Below are 19,427 nucleotides of genomic sequence, written 5' to 3' on the forward strand. Positions count from 1 at the left end.
GTGCTGGGGACTCACCAAGACAGACTGCCATTCAGACAGCTCTGCAGCTTGTGTTCCTGTGCCACATTTTAGGAGCTACAATCCCGCCTCTTTGGGTGGTGTATCAGAAGCACAGCCAGGTTCTAAGATGGGGCAATGGCTATTCATAATAGCAAAGACATGGAACCAACCCAAATACCCATCAATGATAGACTGGATAAAGAAAATGTGGTACATATACACCATGGAATACTATGCAGCCACCAAAAGAAATGAAATCATGTCCTTTGCAGGGACATGGATGAAGCTGGAAGCTAGCATCCTCAGCAAAGAAACACAGAAACAACAAAGGAACAGAAAACCAAACACTGCACGTTCTCACTCATAAGTGGGAGTTGAACAATGAGAACATATGGACACAGGGAGGGGAACAACACACACTGGGGCCTGTTGAGTGGGGGACATCAGGACAAACAGCTAATGTATGTGGAGCTTAAAACCTAGGTGATGGGCTCATAGGTGCAGCAAAGCACCGTGGCACATGTATACCTATGTAACAAAACTGCATGTTCTGCACATGTATCCCAGAACTTAAAATTAAAAAAAAAAAAAAAGATGGGGCAAGGGAGCCTCGGGGTGGGCAGGCCAGAGGCTGAGGCCTGGGGCTTTGACTGGGAAGGCAGCAAACATCTCAAAGAGCACCACCTTCCAGGTGTCTTGCTGTTTGACCACTACTATCTACTGAATTGGGTTTCCCCCAATCCACATGTTGAAGCCTTAACTCCTCCAATGTACTTGGAAATTGGGGTTGGGAGGAGGTAATTAAGGTTAAATGAGGTTATAAGGGTGGAGCCCTGATCCAATAGGATTAGTGTCCTCATAAGAAGAGAAACCTAGAGCTTGCTTCCTCTCTTTCTGCCATGAGAGGACACAGAGAGAAGGTGGCCCTCTGCAAGCCAAGAAGAGAGTCCTCACCAGGAACCAAATTGGCCTGCACCTTCATCTTGGGCTTTGCAATCTGTAGAACTGTGAGAACTACATTTCTGTTGTCTAAGCCACCCAGCCCATGGTATTTCATATTGGCAGCCTGAGCAGATTCATACAAACACTAGGTGTCAATTGCTAACTGATCAAACTCATCGGTTTCCTTATGCTTCTGAATGAATTTTCACCTAGGCTAAGCAACCATCATGCCACAATTTCACCTTATAAAAATGGTCATAAATGTGACATTCACGAAGAATCTGAGCAGAGAAGGGATTCCTCTTTCTTGCCACTCCCTGGCCATGCCTGTGGGGAAGCCTGGAAGTCCAGTTCAGTTCCATTCTATAGCAATTTTACAGAATCCAGTTCTAAGCCTCACTGCTTTGAGGGGAAAGGAAGTGCTTTGGGAAACTGACATTCCAACCATGGCAGCAACATTCCTGGGAACTGGCCCTGGCCCCACCTTACCTCAGCCAGTCATTCAGGCCAGTGTCAGTGTCAAGATTAGGGTCCTGGCAGTGTCCACCAGACAGCCCAACACACAGGCCACATTTTGTGTCCTTTTCTGCAAAAATCTACAAGGAATTCAGTTTTGACATGAAGTCTTAAGGAAAATGCAGTTTTACTCAGGCTTTAAGGAACAATGTTTGAAAAATCTGGCTTTGCAAACTAAGCATGATTTAGAAAAAGACTTACAACAGAAATCCTTTAACTAGACGTTTCTTGTTTCTTACCAAAAATATGAGGTTTTAAAAAATTGTTTACTTGAATTCTTCAAACATATTTGTACTCTGTGAAATAAAGGTGCATGTGGAGATGAAACAAATATTGGAATTGACTTCATGAGAATAAGCATGCCTTAGGCCTCAGGAATGGCTACCTAGCCATTCCTATCTAGGGCCCATAGCAGCTAACCAGAGAGAAGGGGGGAGAGGGAGATGGGAACGGGGTGTGTGCAAGGAAGCTTAATGTATGCTGTTTTGTGGTTCTAGCAAAGTAACCCCTTGACATCATTTAAACCTATTATGTCTCTAATTTTCAGCAGCAACCATAAGCATTTCTGACCCAGTCTTGTATGTATGAGGAGGCTCCATTCCACCTGTCTAGGCCTTGCCTCTGCCTCTGCTGTAGGCCACCGATTTATTAAAATGCAATCCTGATGCTGCACTCGCATAGTTTCCATAGCCCAGAATTCACCAGAGGACCCACAAAGATATATTTTATTCACCTTCTCATCACACAAATGCAGTTGTAGAGCTACTTCTCTCTGCCTCCATGAGAGTGCAATGTGAACCAGCACTCAAACTCCCCATTTTTTTATTGGATCCCAGACACAAATAAGAATAAAGCATGCTTACATGCCCAGGACGTTTCTAAGCTCCAGTGCCCACAAAATTTCCTAGTACTGAGAATGCAAGTCTGTCATTATGGTATTTGCAGAACTAAAGACTGTATTTAAGGCTTCAAAATGATGCTTATTATACCCCTTTCCTGGACTATCATGCCCACAGCACTACATGCATAGTCTTTCTCAAGGAAATTTGCCAGGGAAAGCAGAATGGATCTCATCACATAGGAATTGTTTTGGGTTGGTTACAAGCTGCAGAGTCTGGGGGAGAAGGAAGTTCTCCTGGGGACTGCCCTAGGGAAGGAGAATCTACACAGGGTTTTGTACCACATAGCCAACGGGCTGCCAGTCTCAGAAACTGTGATGGGAAGGAGACCTCCTTGGAGCTGAACACTGTGGCAGCCCTATGTCACCTATGGGAAGTGGGCAACTATGGAAGACATTGAATCCTGAATTAAAGAGTATGATAGGGGAAACTGGTGCCTCGGTGGATGAATGAGGATTCTGAGCTCTTCGGGGTAGAATAACAAGGGAAACAAGCAGATACTCAAACCCACCACATAGAACTCCAAAGGGAATTGTGTTGCGGATGGAAGGCACAGAGGCATTTTCACTCTGGCAAAGTTCCGATTTTCTAAAAACACTTTCAAATCCATTTCCATTACTCAATGGTCCTGTCACTTTTAATTTCTTCTTTTTTTCCAAACCCATAATGCAATTAGAGAGATGCCATCCCACATCATTAATATCACTATGATGCATTACCACATTTTTTTTTAAAAAAGGCATAGTATTTTCTCTTGATTATAAGAGCAAAACCTGCTATTTGCCTGTGGCAAAGAAAGGAATTCATATGCACAAAGGCATGTTCCAGGAAGATTGATCTGGAAGTGATATAGAAATGAATTGGGGAGGCCAGGTGTGGTGGCTTATACCTGTAACTCCAGCACTTTGGGAGGCTGAGGCAGGCGGATTGCCTGAGGTCGGGAGTTCAAGACCAACCTGGCCAATATTGCGAAACTCTGTCTCTACTAAAAATACAAAAAATTAGCTGGGCATGGTGGTGGTGCCTGTAATCCCAACTACTTGGGAGACTGAGGCAGTCTTGCTTGAACCTGGGAGGTAGAGGTTGCACCACTGCACTCTAGCCTGGGCGTGACACAACGAGACTCTATTTCAAAAAAAAAAAAAAAAAAGACTGGGGGAAAAATAGCAACACTTGAGGAAAGGAGACTGTTCATTCCTTCATTCATTCAGTCATTCAGCAAACATTTACTAGGCACTTGCTATGTGTCAGTCCGGGTGGTAAGTGTCAGGTATCTAGAGATGATACCTGGTATTACATCAACAAGCAGATGCCAAAACAGGATTTCATGTGCAAGAAGTACATTGGAGGGAATGCTTATGAAAGACAAAGGAGGGAAGCAGGAGCAGGTGGGAGAGTCTTCAGACTGTGATGCAAGACTGGCAGCTGTGGAAGGGGGGAGGGAAGGAAGAGCATGAGCCCAGTGCACTCTGGAGAACGTCTCAGCTGGGTCAACAGAGAGCCTCCAGAACAAAGGCTGTCTGCTAGAGGAGCCCCATATGGGACAAAAATGGGACAGACTTAGTACTCTTTAGGGTGCATTGGCTGAGAGTAGAGTGGAAGAAATGTGAATACCATGGTGTATCCAAAAGGTGGCAGCTGGAGGCTGTCAGTCAACTACATTTCCTGCGGCAGCTTCTTTTGAAAGACATCTGAGTGGAGCACTTCCATGACTGACATAGCCTTCCAGGAGCTCTCGGTGTAGACATATAACATGACGTCACAGCTACATTCCAAGCCTGAAGACTAGCCCTTTGAGGTTAGATATTTATTCCCTGTTCAATCAGCCCCAGCCTGGGTTGGCGGGCAGTGTCAATGCCTGGCTGTGATAAGGGAGTAGGTGCTACTCACATGCCCAGGACAGAAGGGAGATGGGTAATATAACACAATTATGTATAAGATACAGTGGAGGAGAGTTAACCAACTGCTTAGAAAAACGTAGTCAGGGAAGAGTTCAAGGTTAAAGGGATGTGGCAGTAGAGTTTTAAAACATGATTGGAATGTGTCATATACACAGGAGGATATACAACAGAATTTGTTTCATTGGAATCCTGGATTCATATCCCAGCTCTGTCACTTATCAGCTGTGTGACCTTGAGTATGCCTCTTAACCTCTTTTAAGTCCCAGTTTCTTCATCTGTAAAATGGAAATCATGATAGCACCTATTTTATAGAATAGTTATGAAGATGCACGTAAATTCATTAGCAAGTGCCTGACCTATGGTGTGTGATCAAAAAATTGTAACAGTATTCTTGTCATTGCTATTTTTAACATCCCCAGCAGTGAAAATACCTGTACAAAAGTGCGCTGGGACAGAGGGCAGCCAGTCCAGTGAGCTGCTCGTGGTTCTCTATGGCTGGATCTCACAGATTAAGGGAAGGCATCATAGAATACAAGGCTGGGGAAATAGTCCAGGTCTGAGAAAAAGCCTTGTGTGCCACATAAAATAGTTCAGACTTCCCTCTAGGCTCTGAGAGGCTGTTAAAGGATGTTATTTAGGGAAGGAGATGATCAGATTTGCATTTAAAAAAATTTCCCTCCTAAAGATTCTTGAATCCACAAAGATACTAAAAAAGACACAGGAAGAGTAAACAATTGTCAGGATCTGAAAGTGTGAAAAGAATGTCAGCTTGGACTGAAAAAGTAAAAAGGAATCCAGTTAATCATGCTGGAGAGACAGATACAGATAAAAATCAGCCCCAAAGTTAACAGGCGACCTTGTATTACCTGAGGTCATGCAGTGGCTGTAAAATGAGTGACTACTACTTTTCTTTCCCACAACACCCCCAGGCTCCCTTTGTTAAATCCTTCTATTACTGAGATTACTCAATTGCTAAGCTGCCCTGGCCTCAGGATAGCACTGAATTCTCCCCACTTTCCCTCTCCCAGCTCTGGAAAGGCAACAGTATAGAGTTGATCCCCATTCCCCTGTGATCCTCTCCGAGTCCTTCAGCAGGAACACAAACTTTATGAAGGATGCTGCCCTCCCGCTCTTGTCCAGCAGCCTCCGCAGGTCCTCTGGAGTGTCCTCCCTTGCCGTATGTGTGTTAGGCTATGGGTTTATCCTTGGTGGTCTTTGGGTGATTTGGATGGTTTTTTCTTTTTTAAAAAAATTTAATTTTTAAATTTTTTAATTTTATGTTTTTATTTTTTTGTAGATGGGTCTTGCTGTGTTGCACAGGCTGAACTTAAACTCCTGAGCTCAAGTGATCCTCCCACCTCAGCCTCCTGAATAGCTGGGTATGATACAGTTTTGATAATACACACACTGCAAAAGCAGAAGTATTGCTGATAACAATGTGCTAATCAGCAGTGTCACTGGAAACCACTGAGCTAATGTTTACAATAAAGTACAAGAGGAACAACTCTAATCAGAAATCTGGATGGGAGGTGTGGTGCGGTGGTTCACACCTCTAACCTCAGCAGCATTTTGAAAGGCCAAGGCAGGCGGATCACCTGAGGTCAGGAGTTTGAGATCCACCTGGCCAACATGGCGAAACCCCGTCTCTACTAAAATTACAAAAATTAGCTGAACATGGTGGTGTGCACCTGTAATTCCAGCTGCTTGGGAGTCTGAGGCAGGAGAATCGTTTGGACCCAGGAGGCAGAGGTGAGCCCAGATGGTGCCACTGCACTCCAGTATGGGCAACAGAGTGAGGGAAAATGAAAGAAAGAAAGAAAGAAAGAAAGAGAGAAAGAGAGAAAGAGAGAAAGAGAGAGAGAGAGAGAGAGAGAAAGAGAGAAAGAGAGAGAGGGGGAGGGAGGGAAGAAAGAAGAAAGAAAAGAGAAAGAAAGAAAGAGAGAGAGAAAGAAAGAAAAGAAAGAAAGAAAGAAAGAAAGAAAGAAAGAAAGAAAGAAAGAAAGAAAGGGAGAAAAAGAAAGAAAGAAAAGGAAGAAAGAAAAAGAAAGAAAGAAAGGAGGGAGGGAGGGAGGGAGGGAGGGATGGAGGGAAGGTGGGAAGGAAGGGAGGGAGGAAGAAAGGAAGGAAGGAAGGAAGGAAGGAAGGAAGGAAGGAAGGAAGGAAGGAAGGAAGGAAGGCAGGCAGGCAGGCAGGCCAGCCAGCCAGTCGGATGTGAACAGGCCTAGCAATACTTTCTGAGAATGTGTCAGCCCATACCTGGATAATTACTTTCTCTTCTGGGACTACATCTAAAAAGAAACACAGGCAAATAGAACCACATTCCAGGGAGAATGCTTAGGGTGCTGAAATCACTCAAAAATAAATCATATGAGGAATGCCTGTAGGAACTGGGGGTATTTCGTTCTTGAAGGAAAAATGCAAGAAAATCATCCTCTGTGAACAAGACATAATATTTAAAGGGCATTAAACTTGCCCATTAAGGCCTGCACGGATGGAATAGAACCAATGAGTAAAGCTATAGGCAGATTCAAGCTCGACAGAAGGAGAATTTCACTAACAGTCAGAGGGGACCGCACATCGACTGGATTGCCTGAGGAGGCTCCTTGTCACCGGAGCTACGTAGAAAGAGACTGGATGATGCCTTGGCCAGGCTGTAGTACAAGGAACCGAAGCCTTATGGGAACTTTGGGCTAGGTGACTTTTAAGGCCCTCCCTTCTCAAAGTGTCTGTCCTGAAAGCAGAGGCCTTCACTGGGCAGAACAAGCCCCCTAATGCCAGCAATGCCTATAGCTCCCATCTCAAGCAGGTGGGAAGTGGGGCTATCATAGCCCTCCAGCAAGAAACAGTCCTTCCTCAGAAGGAACTGTGACACCGTGTGACTCCGGTCACCTGGCTATGGCTGCCTGGATCAAAAAGGCTGGTGGGTTTGGAAGCAGAAACTGAAAAGAAAAGGAATTAAAAAAAAAAAAAAATCCAGAGTAGGTGGGCAAGCAGGGCCATGAAGATAGCAGGAGCCCTGATGGGGCAGAAGCTGTAGGGCAGTATAAAGCTACAGGCATTCCCAGAAGCAATGCCGGGGAGGAGGGTTGAAGGGGAGGATGATTTAAAGGGAGGAGGGGAGGAGGGTTGGAAGGGAGAAAGGGAGGAGGGAAGGAAGAGAGGAGGGGAGGAGGGGGAAAAAAGGAGGAGGGGTAGTGGAGCTGGGGAGAGGAGAGAGTCTCCACAATGATGCGAAGTGGAAGAGCCTCTGGGGCCAAGATAATGGAGAGAAAAAATAGGCTACTATTGTCCCAGGTCCCTGTGGTTCAGGCTCTTGTCCCCTTTTCTGGCCCCTGTGAAGCCAAGGTTCCCTGGGTTCCCCTGAGAGTCCAGTTGTTTTTATAGCCAAGCACACCCATGGAATAAGCCCCTTACCTGAAGCAACATGAGTAAGACCTTGTTTTTTGAAATTCAAAGCATTTAAGAGAAGGCCAGAGGAGGAAAGCGGTGACCATTTGGGCCTTGAAAAGAGTGGATGCAGTAGTGTATCCGGTAACCACCAGCACCAAAACCAGTGAAAGCAAAGCCCTTCATCAGTGAGAGACTCAACTCCCTTCAGGCTCATCACCCTCTCCCTGCATCCTACCCTCTGGAAGCCCACATCTTCTCTCCCATCAAACTAACAAAGAACCCTGGAAGCAGAAAACAGTGCCCTGGTGAGTGAGGACTCCCCAGGTAGACAGAATACTAGATGTTTCAGCCAGAAGGAGTTTCACCACAGAGGAGAATGCGGCTTCCCTCTTTGAAAGTGAGGGGTATCTGAGGTGAAAGAACAGCCTCTAAATCCTCCAATCCATCATGTTCCATTCTCCAAATGCAGACAGCAAGAGCCAGCTGCCCAGGAAGCCTGAGGCTGCAGAAGGACACTGGGGCATCTCTAACCAGGTCCCTTCCCCTTGACCAAACGTTTTCTGTCTGTGAGATGACGGCATTGTCCCTTGGAGCGGCATGAGTCTTCATGAGGGTATTATTGATGAAGTTTTTTTTGACCCCTACTCTTTAAGGAAGATCCCTCCCTCTCTTGTTACTGCAGTGCAATACTGGACTCACCCTCAGCACGTGAGTCCTAGTACCGGTGGTTGCATCTGTTCTGACCACACATTGCCCAGGCTGTTACAAGGATTACTTTTGAATATCATTATATGTTTAACAGGTCATTTTCCTTGAGGGTCAGGGATCTCTTCTTTTTTACATATCCTCAATATTCAGCTCAGTGTCTGGCATAGCATGGGGCTCAATGAATGTCTGATAAATAAATGACCTTCGGAGAAAATGACCAAAGTTAAATTCTACAAATTGTTCAGCTGGGCTCTATATTCATCACAAATGTCTGATTTCTAGACCCCATGCCCAACCATGGTGCATCCAGTTTAAAACATAGTACATATTTGTACATTTAGGTTTTAATGTACTGAGTTTCTCAGCTGTTGTTAACTTCTTCGTCAAGCTCCAGGCCCCTGGAGACACAAACCACATCACCAAGCTCTCTTATTAAGGCTTCAACAGATATAGTTGGCAGATGAGTTCCCATGCTCTGAATTTTGCTCGGATACACATTATTAAAAATGCAGAAAGTAAGACCACCACTACATCATGACCTACTAAACAGATTTAAAAAAAAAAAATTTTTTTTTGACTCTTGAACTCCTAGGCTCAAGTGATCCATCTGGCTCAGCTGGGTTTACAGGCATGAGCCACCATGACCAGCCAAGATATGGAAAATGTTGACACTAAGGCATGATCTATAAGGAAGATGATTCTAAAAGCCTGTATTTTGTATTTGTGACACGAGTTAAGTCTTGTTCCACCACTTACTGTTAGTGTCACCATGGACCAGTTTCTTAAATTCTCTAAGCCTCAGTGTCTTCATCTGTAAAATAGCACACTTAACACATACCAGAATAAACTCTGAATAAGTTAGCTCCTATTTATTTATAAGCTAATAGAATCAAAGAGGTTTTAAATGTCACTAAGTTTTGGACTGAGTTTTTCAGAGCCCAGTCAAAGGTGCTCTGTGGGGAGAAGGAGTAAAGGTAGGAGATCAAGCAGACATGCCTCTGCTTACCCAGAATCAGTCTGCATTCATCTGGTTGATGGAACTTTTACGTAGATTTTAGGGAAAAGGAAAAGGAAGAGTTAGTCCAAGATTCTGGCAAAAACTGGTGCCAGAATCTCCTCTTCAACGTCCTGGCCAAATGGTTGTCCAGTCTTTTCTTGAACACTCAAATTCTCTCAGTGAGGCCCCAAATTAATTTGCTTAGCAATTTTCCTATTCTTTAGAATATGAGAAGCTCAAACAAATAGCTAACCAAGTTTTATTGCCTTGAGGAAATCCTGCCAGACCTACTTTAATGAAAAGAGCATTGTTCAAAATTAATTGAAGTCCAATACTCCTACAATAGTGCTACAATAGTTACCAAAAACAGTTGTCCTCCATAGGTTATAAATGTCTCCCAGCAATCTTGGCCATGCTGTTAATTTGCTTAGCAAATCCGTTTAGTTATGTTGAGCATAAAGAGAGTTTTCAGCCTAGACCCTTGTGCAAATGTCCACAAATTCTGAATCAATTGAGTTAGTGTTGCTATAACGATGTTTTCTACTCTATAGCACCAGATTTTCAAACCATTTTCATATCTAATGTCTTACTTTAGTCAGTTCCTCAAAGTTGAAATGAGATGAGATCAAATCAAATCAAATTCTGTAGGTCAGCATATTCTGGAAACTGCAAGGCTCTGTAAGTGATTGTTGCTAATAAGTTATTAGACCCCAGGTTCCTGGCTCTGACTCACAGCCTGGCCTGTCTTCTGAGGCCGTGTGGCCTCTTCACTCCAAAGGGCTGGAGGATGCCTCGAATATCTTCCAAGACCAAGGAGGGCACTGAGGCTTGGTGACTGGCAGATGCTGGTGCAGATGGGTGCAGAAGTGAGCAGATGCACCGTGTGGAGTGTTGCCAGGAATGGGTAGCTGAAGGGCCCCTCATGCACACCTGGACGCTTGCCCTTTGGTTTGTCGTTGTCACTGCTCTTTGCTCAGCTTGTTGTTGCCACTCCATTTCCATTTCAGAATCATATCTATCTTTTAATCCAGGCCAGGCAGTTCACATGCCACCTGCTTCAGGAGCCTACTCTGGTCATCTCAAGGTCAAGTCATCCCTTCCTCTCTGCACATTTTGTCCCACTCCCCTGACCCTGCCTCCAAACTGCCTTGTGCTGTGGCTATGGAACAAGGCATTTCTTGCCCATTTGTTTACAAGCAACTTGAGAGCACACACTGTGTTAGATGGAGCTGATTGTGGAAGACACGGCTATTGTCCCAAGTACCCAGACCCACTTCTTCCTTCCTGTGAGTTTTGGCCAAGCATACGGCTGCCCAGCTAGAGCTACATTTCTCAGATTCCTCTGCAGCTAGGCATGGCCCTGTGAGGCTTTTGTCAATTGGATGAGAGCAAAAGTGAGGTGAACCTCCTCTTCGAATTTTTAACAATGAAGTAGCTTGTCCTGTTTGACCTTTCCCCTTCCCATGGCCTGGAAAGCAGATGAAGCAGATAAGAACCAGACCCTGGGGATGGCAGAGCCACAAGATAGGAGACACCTGGGTCCCCAGCAAAGCTCCCTGCTACCCCAAACACTTATGTGAGAAATAAACTACGATTTTCCTTAAACTATTTTTTAAGGATCTTTTTGTAAAAACTGCTTTGCCTAAGCACTCATCAGCGCACAGGTGCTCAATTCAATTTTTTTGTGTTAACAAATAGATTCTTGGCCAGGTGTGGTGGCTCATGCCTGTAATCCTAGCACTTTGAGAGGCTGAGGTGGGCAGATCACCTGAAGTCAGGGGTTCAAGAGCAGCCTGACCAACACGGCGAAACACCGTATCTACTAAAAATACAAAAATTAGCTGGGCAGGGTGGTTGTAATCCCAGCTACTTGGGAGGATGAGGCAGGAGAATTACTTGAACCCGGGAGGTGGAGGTTGTAGTGAGCCGAGATTGCACCATTGCACTCCAGCCTGGGTGATAAAGTGAGACTCCATTCCAAAAAATTAAAAATTTAAAATAAAAAGATGCATGGATAAAGAAGAAAAAAAATAAAATGAATGCATGAATGAGTACATGAAATATTGTCAGTTGCACTTCTGCTTGAAATAACACCTGTCTCATTTTCCTAATGATGTCTGATTTTCCTGAGAGAGAAGGAACCAGGGAAGATTTTGGGGAAGTGAGGAAAGACCTATGCTTTAGAGGATGAGTCTGTCAGGGAGTCCAGTGACTTCTTGGCTTCTGCTACACTTTTTGTGTGATGTTAGGATACTCCCCAGGGATCTGTCATCAGAAAACCCAGAAGGGAATTTCCTGTTCTATCAGGAGTGGACTTGAAGTATCTAGAGCTGGCAGTGTATCAGAGCAAGGATTGGTAACAAAGAACAATAAAGGCCATTCGAATAAGTCTATCCTTCTAATGGCAATATTCCTTTTTTTTTTTTTTTTTCGAGCCGGAGTCTCGGTCTGTCGCCCAGGCTGGAGTGCAGTGGCACGATCTCAGCTCACTGCAAGCTCCGCCTCCCGGGTCTACGCCATTCATGGCAATATTCTTTAAGAAATTTAGAATGTTTTGTATGTGTAGCCTACTACCTCTGTTAAGTGAAGTGGCATCATAAAGTGGAGAAAAGGAATATGTGCTCCACATTCCTCACAAGGTTGTAGTGAGAATCAAGTGAGATCGTGCGTGTGAAAGTGCTCCATGTACTTAAGTACAATAATAGATGGCCGGTGTTATGTCTGCTTGGTAACTTACTTCCATTATTTATCCATGTGATTCTGGTTGGCTGCTAATCACAGTTCCTTCACCTGGGTCAATATATCAAGAAAGTGACCTAATCTCGCCAATTACAGTCCCCAATTCCTTGGCCACAGTAATTAGTCCAACGTGTGAACACATGATCAACTGGATCACTGGGAGCTCTTCTCGAGGAAGAGCTCTATACCCTCTCTCTTTCTCCTGGGCTACTAGCTGGGATGACATCATCCTCAAGCTCTTTGCAGTCCCGGGTTGTGAATGGAGGAAGAAGAAATTCAGAGATGGAGATGGATGATTGTGTCCGAGACCAATCAATATGCTGGTATATTGATCTTTTCGTTAGACTTATTTGAGTTGGGTATTTGTCACCTGAAACCAAAATAATCCTAAAAAATGCTCTATACAAGTAATGTATCATTATTTAAAAGACTCATTCAAACGAACTTGGAGAACTTATTTAGAGATTCCAGCTAAGAGCAATGTCACCTGAGACTCTTTAACAAAGAATGGCCATCCTTGGTCTGGAAAAGTTATCCTTTTTGACCAACTACATGGCTTCCAAGGGGAGACACACAGTGATGAAGGTGGAAGAGGAACCCAGCTAGCCAGTGAATCCAGCCTAGCCCATCCTGGAGATCACTGGGATAATAGTTTTGCTTGAATATTTCCAAGGATGGGATCATCACCCCTCACAGGTGTCCTCACCCTATTGCTAGACACCTCTGATTATTGGAAATAGACTCAAATCTGGTCCTTTCAGACTTTTTTTTTTTTTTTTGGTCTTTGTTTCCCTCTCTGAAAATGCACAGGATTTCAACCTGCCACCCCACCCCTACCTACACCCCTTTTATGTAGATGATTCTTCAGATAGATAGATAACATATTTGCCTGAGTCTTTTCTTCTCTGGATTAAAAATCAACTTTGCTCAGGTGACGATGCTATTAAAGTTTTCATTAACCTGACATGTCTCTCTCAGTAGCTGCCAACTACTCAACATCTCCCTTCAACCATGAAACACAAACCACGCTCTCAATTGCAGCTCTGTTCTACCAGGGCAGAGCATTCCAGAGCTATCACCACCCTTCATCTGGAGTCTGTACATTCTAGAAATGCAATCTATGTTTATGTCTTTTTAAAAAAATTATTTTCAGGCTGGCTGAAGTGGCTCATTCCTGTAATCCCAGCACTTTGGGAGGCTGAGGAGGGTGGACTATTTGAGGTCAGGAGTTTGAGACCAGCCTGGCCAACATGGTAAAACCCCCTCTCTACTAAAAAATACAAAAATTAGCCGGATGTGGTGGCACACCCCTGTAATCCCAGCTACTTGGGAGGTGGAGGCAGGAGAATCTCTTGAACCCAGGAGTCAGAGGTTGCAGTGAGCTGAGATTGAGCCACTGTACTCCAACATGGGCGACAGAGTGAAACTCTGTCTCAAAAACAAAACAAAACAACAAAACAAAACAAAACAAAACAAAACAAAAAACAACAAAAAACCCTCTTTTTATACTGTTGACTCTTATTGAGCTTAAACTTAAAGTTATTAATTCTCTCTCACGAGTGCTGTTAACCCATCTTTTACTTTTGTGGCTTATTTTTTGAAACTAAGTGAAAGAAGTCACATTAATTTTGATGTATTCATTACAGTCCATCATTTCATGATTTTAACTGAAATATGTTTTCTACATTGCTCAGAGATGGATTATTTGCAAAGCAGATAAACTTGCTGCTTTGAATTTATTCAAATCATTGATTAAAATACTGAATAGGATTGGGCCAAGGGCAAGGATCCTCCCTTCAGAAGGCCTGGGTTTTCTTACTGGATAAGGGCCTTCAGCCACCTATGAATCTACCATGGATACACTCACTGTCCAGCCCACATTTCTCCATCTGGTTTTCATCATGATAAATTTGTCAAACTCCTGAACGGGCTTAATTAATGCATTAACTGTAACTGTCCCTTAGCATTAGAGAAAACTCTACACCAATGGGCATGGCACAAGTTCATTTTGTGGGTGGGGTCAGAGGAGCAGCAAAATGGGCTCCACAGAGACATCAGAGCAGCACAGAGGCCCTGGATATCTAAGGGTGTAGGAGGTTTTGGAGATGAGGAAATGATGAGAAGATGATTTCGTTCCTTTTACAGTTTGCCCAGGCAGGTCTCACAGGGGATATGTATGAGATTTAGTCAGTGAGTATGCAGTTAACCAGCACTTCATAGTGGTGAGACACTGTGGCACAAGCACAGTACTACAAAGACAGTCCCTCCACTCCCAGGACCGGAATCAACATATCCTCATTACGAGAATTTTAGGCACATCTTAAGACTTCCCTGAAGCCCTAGAACCCTTGAGGTTGGGCAGGTGAGAAATTGTGCTAAACTTCTCTAAGAGCTGGCATGTGTGGGGGGTCCATAGAGCACGTCTTCTGGGGAAGGTTATACACGATCTATAATACTGCAAAGGGGGCAAAGCTCTGATGCAGGAGTCAAGGAGCCTGGGGAACACTGGACACATACTTCGTGAGACTTGCTGAGCACAGAGAAGCTGGCTAAAGCTTCCCTGGGGACTTTTCACCATGGGAGTTTGAATTTAGGTTTGAGTGTTTATGTGAAATTCTTCTTCACATTGAACATTTGTGAGAAGATAGCATTTTGGAATTGTAGGGCTGTTGGAACAAATTACCCCAATGGGTGACTTAAAACAATAGAACTCAGCTGGGCGCGGTGGCTCACGCCTGTAATCCCAACAATTTGGGAGGCCGAGGTGAGCGGATCATGAGGTCAGGAGTTTGAGACCAGCCTGGTCAGCATGGTGAAACCCCGTCTCTACTAAAAATACGAAAATTAGCCAGGTGTGGTGGTGGGTACCTGTAATCTCAGCTACTTGGGAGGCTGAGGCCGGAGAATCGCTTGAAACTGGAAGGCGGAGGTTGCAGTGAGCCAAGATTGCACCACTGCATTCCAGCCTGGGCAACAAGAGGGAAACTCTGTCAACACACACACACACACACACACACACACACACACACACACGATAGAACTCACCAGGCATGGTGGCTCACACCTGTAATCCCAGCACTTTGGGAAGCTCAGGAGAGTGGATTGCCTGAGGCTGGGAGTTCGAGACCAGCCTCACCAACATGGAGAAACACTGTCTCTACTGAAAATACAAAATTAGCCAGGCGTGGTGGTGCATGCCTGTAATCCCAGCTACTCGGGAGGCTGAGGCAGGAGAATTGCTTGAACCTGGAAAGCAGAGGCTGCGGTGAGCCAAAATTGCACCATTGCACTCCAGCCTGGGCAACAAGAGTGAAACTCCGTCTCAAACAAAACAAAAAAACAACAGAACTCTTGCAGTTCTGCAGTCCAGAAATCTGAAATCATAGTGTTAGCAGGACCACACTCCCTTCTGAGGCTCTTGGGACGAATCTATTCCATGCGTCTCTCCTACCTTCTAGTGATTAGGGATCCTTGGCATTCCTTGGCTTGTAGACACATCAGTCCCATCTCTGCCTCTGTCTTTACATGGCCTTCTCCTCTTCCGTCTGTCTCAAACGTCCCTCTGCCCTGATATTATAAGGACACTGGCCATTGGATGTAGGGCCCACTGAATATCCAGGATGATTTCATCCCAAGAGTCTTAGTTTAATTACAACTGCAAAGATCCTTTTTCCAAATCACGTAACATTTGCAAATTCTAGGGATTGAGACATAGATACATATACATCTTTTGGGGACCATCATTCAAGAATCCATCTCAATTTTCTACCAAGTCACTCTCTCATGTGGACCTTGAGCAGTGTTCTTGCTGCCAAAAGCAATCAAGAGCTGCAGCTGAAAATGAATAGTGTGTGTATCAGCACCTGTGGAGGGAAGCATAGTACAATGTTTACCAGGTCCTGGAGAAAGGACACATGTGCATGCACACACACACACACGAAACATTTTATTTTAAGACCACCAAATATCAAGCAGAATCTTATCTTCCTTATATGTATCACCAACTGGAGTGCCTATAAGTACAACTTGGGTGTGTGTATGCGTTATGTGTTTAAAATAATCATTTGATTAAGATCCATTGTTATTTTCATTTGTTGCTTTTGCTTTTTTTTGTTTGTTTGTTTTTTTAAAATAGTTTGAAGGCTGCTTCTCACTTATCATCAGATAATTGCATTCTTCCCTAGTCTCACTCTTTCATTTGACTCCTCTTGCTCCACCCCAGGTCTTTGATGCTCAGCAAAGAACTGATCAGGGGCCTTTTCTTCCTGTGGTTCACCTGGACTCTCTGACCACATGTGCCCCATTCCTAATAGCTCCTCCTACCTATTCTAATCATCCCCAAATGGCTGCAGTTGGATGAATTAGCACATGAAGACACCCTGGGAGGAGGGCTGGGGGGCAAGATAGTAAAAATCATTACTGCTGAAAGGCCACTGTTTAATAGTTGTGAGCTAAGTTCTTTCATTTGTCGTTCATTTGGCAGATACTCTCTGAGCACCTGTGGTGAGCGAGGCACCATTCTGGATCCTAGGAGATGGGGGAATGTAAAGATGATCCCTGCCTCTGAAGCATTTAATGCAATTTTGTAACATCCCGTCTTTCAGACTGAGAATTCTGAATCCAAAGTAAAGAAGACAATATCATGTCAGTAGAGCAGCCATATGGAACACTGTAAATGTCTTACTGTTTTAGTTCTATACACGCAGGATTCGCATACATTACCTCATTAAAATTAATGTTGTCACCCTGGTGAGGTAAGTAGCATCTCACAGTTTTCAGAGGAGGAAACTGAGGCTCAAGTGATAAACTAGTCTGACCCAGGTTCACAGCCAGTGAGCAGCAGAGCAGGAGCCTGAGTCCAGGTGGCCTCCATGAAGTCCGCGACTCTTTCCAACTCTGCTGTGAAAGAAGTGGAGCTTGTCTTTGCTCTTTTCCACCTCGACTTCTGCGCCATTGTCAGCCCTCCTCCTTTCTCTTCTTCTACTGTTCCTGTGACTCTGTGTCCCTGGGACTCCTGGCCTCCCCCACCCCAAGACTTCTTGCACTAGCTCCTTTTCAGGGTCGTTGCTTCTCAGTTCTCTAATTTGATAAATTACACTAATGGCTGTAAATAGGTCAAACATTGCACATTTTCAATCCTATTTTAAGCTTTGGGGAGATCAAGCTTTAATGGAAAGTGAATACAAAGACTATTTAATGGACATACTGGGTGAAGGATAAACTATGTTCCTCATAATACAAACATTTATACAGCATGTATTATCTTGGAGGAACTGAGCTAGGAAATCCATGGGCAGTATGGTGCAGTCACACACACACACACCCCCACCACCACCCCAATGCTGTGGCACAGAAAGTTTGGCAAGGAGAGCCGGTCAGAGCTCTGTTTGAGTCCTTGATGTGAGACACTGGGCAAGCGGCAAGCTCTTGGTGCCAGAGTTCTGTAAAATGGAGATGAAAATACCTACTCACAAGGTTCCTGTGAGGATTTGATGGGCTATAAGTAGGCATGCCTGCTAGGTATTAGGAGTTTAATTTTTGAATATGTTAGTTCCTTTCCTTCTTAGAAAGCTAACATTGCAGTTAGGGAGGTAAAGTCACTAACATGAATTTACTTGAGGTTAACTGCCTTTCCAACAGCCTCACCTTTCTGAACCTTGCAAAAGAACCACACAATCTAGGAAGGTGGTACTTATCAGGAACATAAGTGCTGCTTATCAGGATAGGTTACATGCAAACCACAGGATATAAGCCCAGGTGAGAGGAGACCAGCTTAGGTAAGAGGGCAGGGGTGAAGGTGAGAGGGCAGGGATACAGGTGAGAAGGTTGGGGTGCAGGTCTATGCCAAGTGGGTAAGGTCAAGCATGTATGGGGTTGGAGGGCAGGAAAGGAGGGTGGTGGTGAGTGACAGGGAATGTGCTTTCCTTCCTTGAATCACTTCTTGTCTTCTTGGCAATCTTTAAAAGCATGTCTTGAATTATCAGAATGATATAGGCTTGTAAAAATAAAAAGTCCAAACACTGCAAAATTGCGTAAGTTCTTTATCAAATTCATGTCCATTGCTTCTCTGACTCTCCCAATCCCACTGCCCAGCACTAAGTATTAACTGGTGTTGTCCTTCCACACCTTCATCTATGCCAGGTCAAACATTTAAAAAATTTTTTTTAAATCATTGCTTTAATTTTAAAACATTGTTTTACCCTAAGAATTGTTCTGCAACTTGCTCTTTTTGTTTTTTGTTTTGTTTTTTTACTCGAAATCTACCATGGCCAATGTTCCACATCAGCGAGTACAGGTCTACCTCATTGTTTGAAAGTGCTGCATGGTATTACATAGCACAGATAGATATAATTTATTTAATTTGTTCTCAGTAAATTGTCCTCAATTTTTTACTATTATAAACAATGGGCAATTTCTTCACTAATTCCACAGATGTGAACTGAGTAGTTACTATGTATTAGGCACCAGGCTGTGCCTTAGAGACACAAAAATGAGTTAAAAAAGTCATGGTCCTAGGCCGGGCGCGGTGGCTCAAGCCTGTAATCCCAGCACTTTGGGAGGCCGAGACGGGCGGATCACGAGGTCAGGAGATCGAGACCATCCTGGCTAACACGGTGAAACCCCGTCTCTACTAAAACTACAAAAAACTAGCCGGGCGACGTGGCGGCGCCTGTAGTCCCAGCTACCTGGGAGGCTGAGACAGGAGAATGGCGTGAACCCGGGAGGCGGAGCTTGCAGTGAGCTGAGATCCGGCCACAGCACTCCAGCCTGGGTGACAGAGCGAGACTCCGTCTCAAAAAAAAAAAAAAAAAAAAAAAAAAAGTCATGGTCCTTTGCCTAAGGAGCTTGTGGGCTGGGGAAAGCCGACTTCAGTGCAATAATCACGCAGGCCGATGTAAATTGCAACTGTGACTGGGAGGCACAGGACTCTCTCTGGGATTAAAATAAGAAGCTGTGACTTCGACAGGAAGTAGAGGAGGGCTTTTATAGAGAGGATGGCTGAGGCAGTAGCAGTCACCTAGGTGCAGTAGGGTTATAGTTCTTTCGTGCAGAGAACAGCTGCAGAATAGGCCAGCTGTGAAAAGAGCCGGGAAGCACAGGACTAAGGCAGACCAGAGTGGCAGTGACCGGAGCACAGGGAATCAGTGGGGAGGAGAAGCAGCCTGCAGGGCTAGACCAGCAGGGCCTTGAGTCCTGCTTGTGAGGTTTACCCTCTCTCTCTCCTAAGAGCCATGTGATTCCATGAGCATGTTTAATGCACAGCGTGATGCTACCAGTGGACCTGTTAGGAGGGACTCCTCTGGTCAGAGATGATGGAGCTTGGACTATGGTGGC

The sequence above is a fragment of the Rhinopithecus bieti genome, unplaced genomic scaffold (assembly GCF_001698545.2).
Source record: "Rhinopithecus bieti isolate Rb0 unplaced genomic scaffold, ASM169854v2 scaffold_3040, whole genome shotgun sequence".
NCBI lineage: Eukaryota > Metazoa > Chordata > Mammalia > Primates > Cercopithecidae > Rhinopithecus > Rhinopithecus bieti.